The 13,764-nt window shown below is 34.6% G+C and overlaps 2 pseudogenes across 1 annotated transcript; one reads left to right on the top strand and one right to left on the bottom strand.

Annotated features, from left to right (window-relative positions):
- Positions 1-13,764, bottom strand: part of LOC111777715 (myrcene synthase, chloroplastic-like) — a 70,507-nt pseudogene that overhangs the window by 37,118 nt on the left and 19,625 nt on the right.
- On the top strand, positions 816-3,186 carry LOC111777718 (terpene synthase 10-like; annotated as a pseudogene). The gene is made up of 7 exons (XR_015412037.1): positions 816-946; positions 1,045-1,327; positions 1,437-1,812; positions 1,913-2,131; positions 2,211-2,349; positions 2,469-2,717; positions 2,810-3,186. The product of XR_015412037.1 is annotated as a terpene synthase 10-like (transcript).

Genomic DNA, 13,764 nt, shown 5'->3' with positions numbered 1-13,764 from the left:
TCAACACATTTGGTTGTGAATCCCAATGTGGCAGATAAACGTGTGATAATTTGTGAGTATCAATTTATTTGACGTACAAAATTGGCATACTCTTATTCCCAATTGTAACGACTCGCTCTGCAAAAATCTTAGTCATTCATTTACGAAATCTCAAATATGAAATATTTATAGAATAATTATATATATATACAAAAAAAAAAAAAAAATCATAATATATACTTAAATTAATAAATAAATATTTTGTACGTCTCAAATAAATTTAAATGCTTATTATTTTATTACATTCAAATAAATTTAATGTTTTATGTGATGGAGAATGGGCATAAGAATTTGGACATGTTTTAGTTGCCATTTTATTATAACTTTTTTTTTAAAAATATATATTTTTCGAAATTTTTTTATGGCCATTCGTTGGGTGATGCCAAAAACATGAATGTGATTCTAATAACTTTAAACTGACACGTTTTTTTTTCCTTTTTTAAGAGTCAAATAAATAATAAAAAAAAATTATGAAATTAAAAAAATAAATAATAATTATATCTAAGAAAACATATTTTTAAAAATTAATAATAAACTAGGGTTGATTCAGCTCAATCTAATCTAATTTTAAGCGGACTAATGAATCAATTCAGAGTTTAACTCAAAATGTATAGATTGGATTAGATTGGTCGAATTTTTTGAGCTACCGAATATTTATTTATTTATTTGGAAGATATCATATTTAAAAATGAGAAATTTAATGTATAAAAGGAATACACTTCTTTCACTTTGCACACCAACAAACTTCTTCTCATTCTAACTTTTATGCGTTTTTTTTTTCTAAATGCTTAGGGTATCGACGTTGGATAGACAAGCTTACGAAAATTTTGTTGATCGGAGATCGGCAAATTACAGACCTCCTATTTGGAAGCATGAGTTTGTTGACTCGTTAACGAGTGAATTCAGGGTAATGTGTTGAGCTAATTTATTTTTTATTTTATCGGTATCTTTTCTCAAACTATTTTTCACTTATTTATCCACAATAAATTCTCTATTTAATTTCAGGAAGAGAAGAGTTTAAATAGAAGAGATATTCTGAAAAGAACGGTGAAAATGATGCTCAATAGAGAATTATTATTGGATGGAGATAGTTTAAGACAATTGGAGCTAGTCGACCAACTACAAAGGTTGGGATTGTCATATCACTTTCAAACAGAAATAAATCAAATATTAGAGAATATGAATGAAAAGTTCCAGAACCGAAAGGATTTAGAGTGGAACAACGACTTATATGCCACGTCTCTTCATTTTAGGATTTTAAGGCAACATGGCTATTACATCCCTCAAGGTAACCCGTTTCATTTTAAAACTCAATTTTGTTGTTTTTTTTTTCCCCTTTTTTATATCTGGTTTTGTCGGATAATATATATTTTTTTTTTTTTATCGATTAAACGCAGAGGTCTTCAAGAAGTTTAAGGATGAGTTTGAAAGTTTTAATAGTATTTGTGAAGAGAAAGCTAAGAGAATGTTATCCTTATACGAAGCTTCCTTCTTAGCAATGGAAGGTGAAAGCTTTTTGGATGATGTGAGACGTTTTGCCATCGAGCATCTATCAAAGTACCTTAAATCAAGTGGTAATGAAATAATTTGTACAATGATAAGGCATGCTCTAGAGCTCCCACTTCATTGGAGAATGCCAAGATTGGAGGCTAGATGGTTCATTGATGTGTATCAAAGAAAACCCGAAACAAACCTCGTGTTGTTGGACTTGGCCGCGTTAGACTTCAATATTGTCCAATCCACACATCAAGATGACCTGAAATATGCCTCTAGGTATATTTGATATATATATATATATTATTGTTGTGTCTCCTAATTCTTTCTTAAACGTTGAATCTAATATATTGTAATGGTTATTTTGGTATGTATGAAGGTGGTGGAAGAGCACTGAGCTCGGACAAAAACTTGACTTTGCAAGGGATAGATTGATGGCAAATTTCTTTTGGTCCGTGGGAATGGGATGCGAACCCGATCTTGGATATCTTAGAAGAATGTGTACAAAAATTGGTTCATTTATAACAATAATTGACGATATTTATGATGTGCATGGAACTTTGGACGAACTCAAACTCTTTACCAATGCTGTCGAGAGGTAATTTTATAAAGGCAAACCATATGGGTTCCAAGTTTCATTTTTTCTACGCAATTAATCTTGCATTTGATACTTTCAGATGGGATATTGGTGCGATCGATTCATTGCCTAACTACATGAAAATATGTTTTATTGCTCTTCACAATACAATCAACGATATGACGTTCGATGCAGTTAAGAATCATGGAATAAATGTCATTCAATATTAAAGAAAAATGGTAAATATTTTCTATTCGATTTAATTTGATGTTAATCCGCTTTTTTTTTTTTTTTTTTTTCATTGGATAAATATATTCTTATTAAATCTTAACTCTTTTTTACATTTAAAATCTTATAGTGGATAGATTTATGCAAAGCTTTCTTGATAGAGGCAAACTGGTACTACACCAATTATAAACCAACATTCCAAGAGTATTTAGACAATGCATGGATCTCAGTCTCGGGATCTCTTATTCTCGTTCATGCTTACATCTTTGCCACAAACTCAATAATGAAAGAGACTTTGGAATGCTTGGTAGACTATCCTGATATACTTCGACATTCATCCATGATCTTTCGCCTTACCAATGACTTAACTTCCTCAACGGTATTTCTTTAAGTATTCTTGTATGCTATTAGTTCCTTAATTTTCAAACATGCGAACGAATAATATTAACAATGAAGTTTTTTAAACCATAGGATGAAGCAGAAAGAAGTGGAGTCATTACATCTATCCAATGTTACATGAATGACACAGGTGCCTCCGAACATGAAGCGCGGAGATATATAAAGGAGCTGATTATTGGGTCATGGAAGAAAATGAATGAAATTCAAACTTTGAATTCTTCACCATTCATCTCTAAAGATTTCATTGAAATTGCTTTAAATCTCGCTAGAATATCTCAAACAGTCTACCAACATGGAGATGGGCACACCGTTGAAGACCATGAGACCAAGGATCGTGTATTATCTTTATTCATCAAGCCTGCTTAGAGTCATAGACAACAAATAATTTTATTATGGAATGTATTATATTTATTCATCAACCTTCATAAACGCTTTGGATATGCAAACCCTTAGACCACATCTTTACAACTTGTGCACACTCGTCTCGACCACACAGCTCGAGTTCCATAAAAAAAAAAAAAAAAAGGTAAAGTAATATGTGTGAATATAAAAATACTCAATAAATAACCTATTTGTAGGCTCTTAATTGTCCATCATTTAGCTTATATTATTCATAAATCTTATTTCATATCTAAAGCCACGTGGATAAGTCATAGATTTCTCAAAAAATTGAAATTATGGGTCAATCTAGTTCATTGAAGCACATCGATTCTTGAATCGAGCTCGTAAGAGTTTATTATTTCTCATAGTTAGCTCAATTCATAGCTTACTTATTTCTAATAATCTAACTCCTCTTTGAGCTCATTTCATTTCTTACCATCTCGCTAGCTCATTTCATTCCTTTCATTAGTAACACCCGAGCTCCAATGAAAATTAATTACCCAATTTTTTTTTTAAAGCTCTGACTCAGAAGAAAATTGAAGTCTTTGAGACAAAATTTTAATGGAATAAGAGGTAAGAATTTCGAACTTTTGATTTCGATTTTCCTTTACATTCATGAGTTTTGGAAAAATGACAAATATATATATATATAGAAAAGTTTTGGACTTTTTAGAAAAATAATATTAATAAATTATAATAATAAATTTTAAAAATGGAAAATTACAAAAATGTCCCTAGGGTTTGAAATATTTACTATTATGCCACTCCTTAAAAAAATCACATTCACTACGATGATTGTCTCAACAAAATCCATGAAATCTCAAAATCGACCGTTGGATCTTTTTCAAAATTGGACAGCCTCTAGAAGACACACAACTCATTGAATCCAACAACTGTAATTCAAATCGATGTCTCTAAGCCTCTAGTCGGAGAATATTTTTTTCAGTGAAATATCTAGAAAATTTGATTTCAAATTCATGGTAGTTCTTGAGGCTTTAAGGTCGATGGAGACTCCTCTATGAACTATGAAGTGTGGGCAACCATTTGGAACACGAATCAAGCGACACCAAGTCCTCAATTAAGAGGTTTAGCATTTTCGTTTTTCTTTTCTTGAATTTCTTTTAAATTTAGGAGTCATGTGATTCACCAATTCTCTTCGAACTTATTTCTCCACCTTCCACGCAGGATTGCCCACAACTTTGGTGAAGGCAAGCATTCAAAGTGCCTCTAACCCAAATGCTCAATACGACCGCTATTGATAAAGCTCGAAGAAAACTTGAAAAATTTAATTGGAGGCTACCGTGAATTTGTCAAATAAGGCCTATCCAATGTTGTTTTTGCACCATAAAGAATCATTTTTGCAAAAAACGGTGAAGGGAGTTGAGCTAAGGAATACTGAATTGAAGAAAAACGTATTCGAGTAAGTTTTTAGGGTAAAATTTTAAATTCTTACTTTTGGTCATTCTTGTTAAAATTTGAGCATTACTTAAGCTTTAACGGAATGAAACAATCATTTTTCATGAAGGACACGAAGCCTAATAAAGTATAGGTTGAACTACCCAAAAGGATCGATGTGCTGCGCTTTGGTCGACTTGCAGGCCAAGACTTTGACCCCAAAATTAGCCACGATCACTTAAGTTCATTCATCTAAAACTATTTCTTGAATTCCTGAACTTGAGGGAAGTATAAAGAGTGAACAAATCGTGGCCTAAGAATATCTCAAATGCCCTAACCAATCGAAAGTGGTTTTCGGTTTACTCCAACAAAGAATCATGTTTTTCGTCAATGTTGTGAGGTTATATAACACGTTACCGTCACCTCAAGGTAAGAAACTTGTCTCTAACTCTTCCTTGATGTGCCACCATTAACTTTCATGAGGAAGGCAAGAGGAAAAAATGTACACCACGATATTTAGATGGTGACACTAACGACCCAGACATCTTCTTTCCCTGTTGGAGGAAGAAGACCATGACGTGGTTGGTTCAATAAAACTGGCTACGGTAGCCTAAAATAGACCCTCCCTAATTTTTCATCAAATTAAATCCCTCCTAGATCAGTTCTCATATAATTTTCAAAAGTTTTAGAAACTAGATATTCTTATGAGCCTGCCAAAGAAAATTTGGAATAATTCGGATGCTAGAAGCTCAAGAACCAAGGCCCCAAACATTGATCTAGAGGTAAGTAGCCAATTCTATTTTTTTTGGTACGAAATATTTCTAGGAATAATTTGGAATTTTAAATAAACCTCGAGTAAAGTAAGAAATAAAGGATTATGGGACAAATAAGTTAAGAACCTTTAGCGAGTGTTTTGCTCGAAAATCAAGTAACGTTAAAATAACCCATTAAATAAACTCTGCTTCTAATAAAATTTTAATTCAAGCATATTATGATATATTAAGGTTTTATATGAAATTTAGTGGTCATTGAACATGGCGAAGTAGCTAAACTGAGTAATAGCACAAAGTGACCATAATAACTCTAAGGTAATTTACCTATGGTTCACGACCTTAATGACCTCCGAACGACATGAAACTTTATACATGACTCTAAATTACAATGTTTTAATAGAGTAGTAAATTTTCATGACCATTGGGCCATGATTGAGGCTCGAACCATGATTTAGGAGGAAAAATACCATCTTGCCCCTATTAACTAAGACTAAGGATTTTAAGAACCTAAGTACTCACTTTGGTCATGCTATCCTTAAGACTTCTTTATATGATACTCCAAGTACTTATGGCACGAAAATAACCGTAAAAATGCTTAGTTTACTTTTAAGGCTTTACATGTGCCCTAAATAGGTACGTTATAAGGTTTAAGTAACGTGGGGGCTATTAATGAACTATACACTAAGAACAATACCCTATGACCATACATGCCTTTACCCATGCCATAAACTTACGATAACTTAAGTATGCTAGGCATTATGCCACTAGGTATTATGCCACTGAACCCGAAGTGACCATGACCTCCTGCCACACAGAGCATTATTAGACCCTGATTCTTTTTCTAAGAGGGATGACTTGCACAATGTCTTAAGAGCAGGATATTATGATAAACCTCATGTTTCTCTCACCTAGATGAGATTGCTGTCATTTCTTATTAGCGCCAACCATTTGATCACATCGGTCTTTCATGGGAGTAATCTAGAACACTTTACGGGTAGCTACCAAGTTGACCATATGCCATGAGCCAAGCCAAGTAACATGTTAGGTCCCTGGTTACTTAAGGAGAGGCTTTGTACAATTAAGTATCTAAAAGTAGGCTACTGAATTTCTGTAGTCATTCCATGTTTTCCATATTTTGCATAAATCAACCACTCAACTTCCAATTTTTCTTCATTTTGTGTCTAAACTTTGTGTATATAAATTCTATTTTGATATAATGTAAATATATGTATGTACTTATAATTTTAAATGCCTTATTTTTTGTACCTTGGAATTGGAGGACAGAGTTCCGGTGATCACCAAGAATTATGAGTTTATGGGTTTTTGTTCCAATTTTGAAACTTAATGAGGCATGATTCGAACCTAGGATCAAGAGGTCGAGAGCACCAATCCAAGTACACGACATGTCGCACTACGAGTGTGAGTACCCATCGAGAGTTGTTGAAGAATAAATAATAAAAAATAATTATAAAATTAAATAAATATAGATAAATATATGTATATATAATTTTATCTTAAACAAGAATTTATATTTTAAAATCAACAAAATTGGAGTTGATTTTGTTCCATCCAATCTAGTGTAAAGAAAACTCATGAACCAACCAAATTCATAAAATTTTGATTTATTTAGACCCAACCAAACCCAAATCATACAAATTTGGTTGAGTTAGTCGAGTATTTTAGGTCATCGAATTTTTTGAACACTTCTATTGAGGTACGTCCCCATTCTAATTCCAACACTAATGGTCTATAAAGGGCATTACACTTTTAGAGGCATCATTATCGGATTTCTGTCTACAAAGGTATAGGTGGTGAACCCTAAATAGGTTCGTAATGTCATGCCAAGAGTGATCCTCATGCCTGCCATCTACTAAGTACCAATTTGGTCTCTTGTCCATCATGTGGACTAGTTTATAAAGAATCAATGAGCAACCTTGGTTATAATCTTGGTACTAATCTAAGAATAGCAAAGTCTAAGGCGTTCTTATGCTATGTGGTACTTAGCTCGATCGCTTATGGACTTCTAATGATTCATGCAAATTCATTATCTTCTACTTGAGTCTAGCATGCATCCTACAATCTTATTCTAGCTTAAAATAACATAAGTGATACAAATCTCATGCATCAAGAATCAACAAGTTTAGACATGCTAGCAAGAAATCAGACGTGCAAACATGAAGGTTCATTACAAGCATACAGACCTTAATTATAGTTAGAGTAATATATCCAATCATCTCATATCATGCTTAGCCGAAACAAATTAACCAGTCAAGGTCGAGTTCATATTGACATATAGGGTAAAATGAATTACTTGGAGTTCATAAATTTTTATTCTGAATCCCCAAACATGAACATTTATATTATACAAGATCATATTCAAGGTTTCAAAGTCATACAAGATGGTTCCACACAAGTAGTTTTTAAGAAAAGTTTAAGATGGTAACCTACATATTTGAACATGTTAGTGGACTCCGTTCTCGAGCTTTCCAAACTCAAAATTTTTCAAGGAAAAAAAATTGTGAGGTTCTACAATATGTACAGAACAAGTAATCAAAGAAAATTTTATAAGAGCCAATTAAAAGGTTAAAATAGAAGGTGATCGAAAAAAGTTTAAAGGGTGGTCAGTTCAACTAAATCGGTCACATCATCATCTTCAACCTCTAGTCAAGGGGTTGACATGCGACATTGGTCATTTACCTCTAAAAATAGAACTCGACAGCATGTTTCAGTTACTATTTCAAGTTGGTTTGCTTCCTTGAACTTGTAGATCGATCATCCATAAAGCTCTAGGTTCAATCTTCACAAATTTTAGTTCATCATACAAATAGTTAATGATCGAGGAAGAGGTTCACTCACCTGCCATCTTTAAGAATTTATGTTATTCTTCCTCTCGATTTAGAGACTTCTATACCTATACTCCTTTCGATTCTTTATACAAAGTTGTAGGTTTCTTTTCCTAAAACTAAGGGATTGAGTATCGAGAGAGAATTTATCCGATATTACGGTATGGGTTCAAATTTTAAGAAAAAGTCAACCTTATTGAGTAGAACAATCCAGAGTTGTTTAGCTTCCGATTCTTTCATCTAATTTTCTCCTTTCCTTACCCCGAAGTTGTAGGATTAAGTCGCGTCAAACGACTTTTAAGTGTGGACCGAGAATTTTGTGATTTACATAAAAGGACCAAAATCTTAATAGAAAGCTTTGACCATCAGAATATCCCAACACAAAAATTGTCCCAAATCATAAAATCTTTGTTCTAGTGGGTTTCAACGTTCCTTTCCTTTACGAAAGTTGTTCCAAATCTTCCTCTTAAAATAACATTGATGAAGATAAACTTTTTGTGGTTAAAAGCCAATTATAAAATCTGTGTCAATCTCTTAAGTAAGAGCTGTAGCAATCCTTTTAGACTTATGAACTCAATCCTTTATGACATTCCTTGATATGTCTTATGCTACTAGTTTTGTTCGTTGACATACGACTAACCCTAAAAAAAGGCACTAGGAAGTAAGTGGATGCTAATGTATGTAACTTCGTCTGAGGATGCTAGACTCATGTACAAACAAACTCAATCTGCTTAGGCGGATTCTAATTATGTAGGATATTTAGACGGGAGGGTGTGAGAATTATTGAGACGAGTGGTCCCACATTATTGGCTAATTAAGAGAAGGATCATGAGTTTATAAGTAAGGAACACCATCTCAACTTGTACGAGGGCTTTTATGGAAACCAAAAGTAAAACTACGAGAGCTTGTGCTCAAAGTAGACAATATCTGTGAGACCCCACATTGGTTAGAGAGGAGAATGAAACATTTTTTTATAAGGATGTCGAAACATGATTGGGGAAGAGAATGAAACATTCTTTATAAGGATGTCAAAAACCTCAGGGGAAGCTCGGAAGGGAAAGCCCAAAGAGGAAAATATTTTCTAGTGGTGGGCTTGGGTTGTTACAAATGGTATCAGAGTCTGACACCCAACGAGTAGATTGAACCCTAAAGGAGGGTGGACACGAGGCAGTGTGCCAGCAAGGACGCTAGATCTGAAGGGGGTGGATTGGGGGGTCCCACATATATTGGACGAGGGAATGAGGATGCTAGGCTCAAAAGGGGGATCAATTGTGAGATCTCACGTTGGTTTGAGAGGAGAACAAAACATTATTCATAGACACCATTTTAAAAATCTTGAGAGAAAACTCGAAAGGAAAAGTCCAAAGAGGACAGAATCTACTAGCGGCGAACTTGAACCCTTACAATATAATACCATTGTGAATGTTCGTGATTCCTAAAAAAAGACGACTGTGAAGAGAATATATTGAATTGGGAAGCTACGCTACAATAACTTATAGCTTTATTAACAATTGAAGCTGAATTCATAGCTCTTTCAAAGGACATTAAACGAGGTTTATGGCTTAAAGGTCTGCTTAAGGATTTCAGAATCAAGCAAAATACGATTTTTTTGATGTTCATAATGAACGTGTCAATCTAAAAAAAAGAGTACATAATCATTGATATATGACATGTTTTTAGTTAATATCATTATGGAAAGCATTGTTCTTACCTTCGGTCTCCAACCAAACCTATTGTAATTACTCATATTCATGATTCGGAATCTAAAATCGACACAGGAAAGGAAAGTCACGATATTCTCCTACGAAATGGTCACGTTACTTACTCCTCTCATATAAAAATGAAAACTATCTCACAATCTAACACGAATTCTTTCAGGATTTTTTGTTCTTGCTCACATGTTTCCTAGAAAAATAGTTCGGAGATCCCCCAACATAAATGACTCAAAACAAAACATTTTTAACTTTGAAATTCTTGAGATTAAGACACGAAAAAAAAAAAAGTGTAACTTTTTATATAGATAATAACTTTCAATTATTTTAAGTCTTTCTTAATCAACTTATTTTCAAGATCACTTTCGTTAGGGTGTGGTTCATGTTTATTTATATACTCATTAGTTCAAGCAATGGGTATCTTGATCTAATCCAAAATCCATGAAATTGTACTCTTCAACAAACTGTTCTTCGAACAAGAACATCAACAACTTGACTTCTACCATAAAAGCATAAACTTCTTTTTCTTAATGCCTAACTTCAAATTCTCACCTAATTTCGTAATATAGTCTCTTTCCCTTTTGGTAAAAATCTAATATATTTTTTAAAGTATTGAAGAATCCATAGAATCATGTGGGTCATTATGATAGATACATGCTCAAAGACGTGTGGTTCACTATGATAGATGCTAAAAATTTATGAAAAATTCTTAAATTATTATAAATGTGTTAACTGACTCTTGAAAGTAGGACCCATAAAAAAAAAAAAAAAAAAGATTCGTGTTCCTCAGGGCCATCAGTTTTGTTACCACAAGCAATAACAAGTGTGAGGAAAATCCCACGGCAATCCGTTGAAGACCATAGCGACCATGTTGATTTCACCCACTTCGATTATGAAAATTTTGAGCAAGACTAAAATGCTGACAAGAACAAAGAGAAGGCAGTAATGGACAAAGTAACGCCCATTAATATAATGAACTAGTCATAGTTGACTTTGTTTGCCCCGTCAACAATATTACGATGGATGAAGGTGACATCGATGCAAAGAGAAAGGAGATAAAGATTATGATAAGGTTAATTTTGAAAGACCTGCACTCAACTGCGTTAGATGGAAGACAAATCCAACTCGAGGCTAGTGAGAAATAAAATGAACAACAAACTAATAGTGATGACTAATTCGAGAATGAAAGTACTCAATCGAATAAGTTTATAATGCAAATATTATTTGTTTCTACCCAGAATATTATTTTTAAAAAATATAACAAAGAAGTGTATATCACAGAGGAGAGATGACTTTGAGCATGTGGTAAATGGTTCTAATGAGATACGTGAGCCTGCCTGGTGGGCTCATGTGTGCATGCGTGGATTGTGTGTAGAGAAGCATCCAACCTTGAACGGAAAGCAGCCTAAGGCATAGCATAAAGTTTTAAAATGATATATCCCACCATATAGCATGTGTTTACATTTTCCGACCGGAGTTACTTATTAAGTATTTTTTACCATACTCAAGCATGCTACTCTTATTTTTCAAGTAAAAGTAACACACCCGTGTACGAATAACAGCGTCGCGATGGAAGCCATAAAATCAATGTTAGAATGTTCATACTCATATCTTTTTAGTAGCCTTAAGTTAGTTCAACGTTATTTTAAGTCTACGGTATTGTTTATGAAATATTTTAACTCCAAGCTACTTCCACAAAAATTAATATTCCAAAACCATGACATGTGGCCTTTGTCTGATGATAAGGTTTATGCGGTGGAGAGTACGGAGGAGAATTAGTGCCACGACTTCATTTTGTTGTAAACTTTTATGGATCATTGATTGGAGATAATATCAATACACGTTTTTCTCCTTCTAATTATTTCAAAATCATAATATTAATTTATAAAAGGAATTGGGAGAGATAATAGCAATACACTTCTTTCACTTTTATGTTATAAAGCAATTGAGAGACATTTGTTTGCTCACAATATGACAATGGGTCTTCTCCATCTTCCTCTTCCGTACTTCGTCTCTACTCTTACCTCTCCACGAAATCTTTCTTCTCGTCATAACTTTTACCGATCTTTTCAAATGAATAAGCGATCGACTGTCGATACAAAAGTTTATAGTGTTAGATTGAATGGCACGATAACCTATATGGGTCACGACCTCATGTATTTATAGATGCGTATAATGAAGATTACATTCCAAATCTATGATTTGGTAACAAACCATAAAATCATAGATTTGGTAACAAACCCTTCAAATCATAAACTAGTAAATCTTAGACTATTTTAGTATATACAGTTATGATCTATTTTAGGTTTAACACCCCCCCTCAATCTGGACGATGTACTACTAAGTTCAGATTGCGCCTAAAATAGCTAAAAGAAGGAGCTGGCAGTGGCTTTGTCATGATATCGGCGAGCTGATCCTTGGAAGATATGAGTCGAACATCAAGCTGACGAGTCGATACTCGTTCACGAACGAAGTGATAATCAACCTCAACATGCTTCGTCCGTCGATGAAAGATTGGATTGGCGGATAGGTAGGTGGCACCAATGTTGTCACACCATAGGCTAGGCGCTCGCGCTTGCGAGATCCCGAGCTCACGCAAGAGAACTTGGATCCAAATTAATTCGGCAGTGGCATCAGCAACCGCCTTATATTCGGCTTCCGTACTAGAACGAGAAACTGTCGATTGTTTCCTCGAACTCCAAGAGATAAGATTGCCACCAAAGAAGATCACATAGCCTCCAGTGCTTCGACGATCATCAGGATTCCCAGCCCAATCAGCATCTGAAAAGGCACTCAACAAATCAGTGCTGGACTTTGTAAGACACAAACCCATATCAATAGTGTCATGTAGATAACGGAGAATTCGTTTGACTGCCGCCCAATGTATAGAAGTCGGAGAGGACATGAACTGACACACTCTGTTGACACAGAAGGATATATCAGGACGTGTCAGAGACAAATATTGGAGAGCACCAACGACACTTCGATAGCGAGTAGTATCCTCAGGTGAGAGCTTTTCACCACCATTCAATAACAACTTCTCACTGGGAAGCATAGGTGTGGGCACACCTTTGGAGGTGAGCATATTGGTTCTGGCTAATAAATCTCGAATGTATTTATGTTGTGTCAGAATAAGTCCACTAGAAGTATGGCGGACCTCAATCCCAAGAAAATAACTCAAAATACCAAGATCCTTGACGGCAAAATCATCCTGAAGCTGTGTAAGAAGTTTCTCAGTAGCCGTAGAAGATGAGCTGATGATAATAATATCATCAACGTAGATGAGAATATACATCTGAATGCCCGTTTTGTTAAAAATAAAAAGAGAGACATCAGCCTTTGAAGGTGTAAAATCCAGCTGTAATAGTTTGGAGCTAAGGCGAGAAAACCAGGCACGCGGAGCTTGTTTAAGGCCATAAAGCGACTTATCCAGCTTGCAGAGATAACCAGGGTGTTGAGAATCCACAAATCCAGGGGGCTGCTTCATATAAACATCTTCATTAAGAAGGCCATGAAGAAAAACATTTTGAATATCAATCTGCCGAATAGCCCAACCACGAGAAATAGCAAGAGATAATAAGAGCCGAATGGTAGTGGGCTTAACAACTGGACTAAAGGTATCATCATAATCGACGCCATACTGCTGTTTAAAACCTTTAGCAACCAGGCGTGCTTTGTAGCGATCAATAGAGCCATCTGGCTTTTGTTTGAGTTTGAAAACCCATTTGCAATCAATAACGTTAAGACCAGCACGAGGAGGAACTAAGTGCCATGTCTTATTTTTTTGAAGTGCCTGAAATTCATCATTCATTGCCTGACGCCAGAGGGGATGCTCCATAGCAGTAATATGTGAAGTAGGTTCAGAGGCAGAAGACCGAGCTACAAGATATGTTACTGTTCCATCTGTACGCACCTTGGGTTTT

The sequence above is a fragment of the Cucurbita pepo genome, chromosome 16 (genome assembly GCF_057944985.1).
Source record: "Cucurbita pepo subsp. pepo isolate OVF chromosome 16, ASM5794498v1, whole genome shotgun sequence".
Taxonomy (NCBI): Eukaryota; Viridiplantae; Streptophyta; class Magnoliopsida; order Cucurbitales; family Cucurbitaceae; genus Cucurbita; species Cucurbita pepo.
Note: the sequence above shows the minus strand (reverse complement) of the source record. Positions and strands in the feature narration are given on the sequence as shown.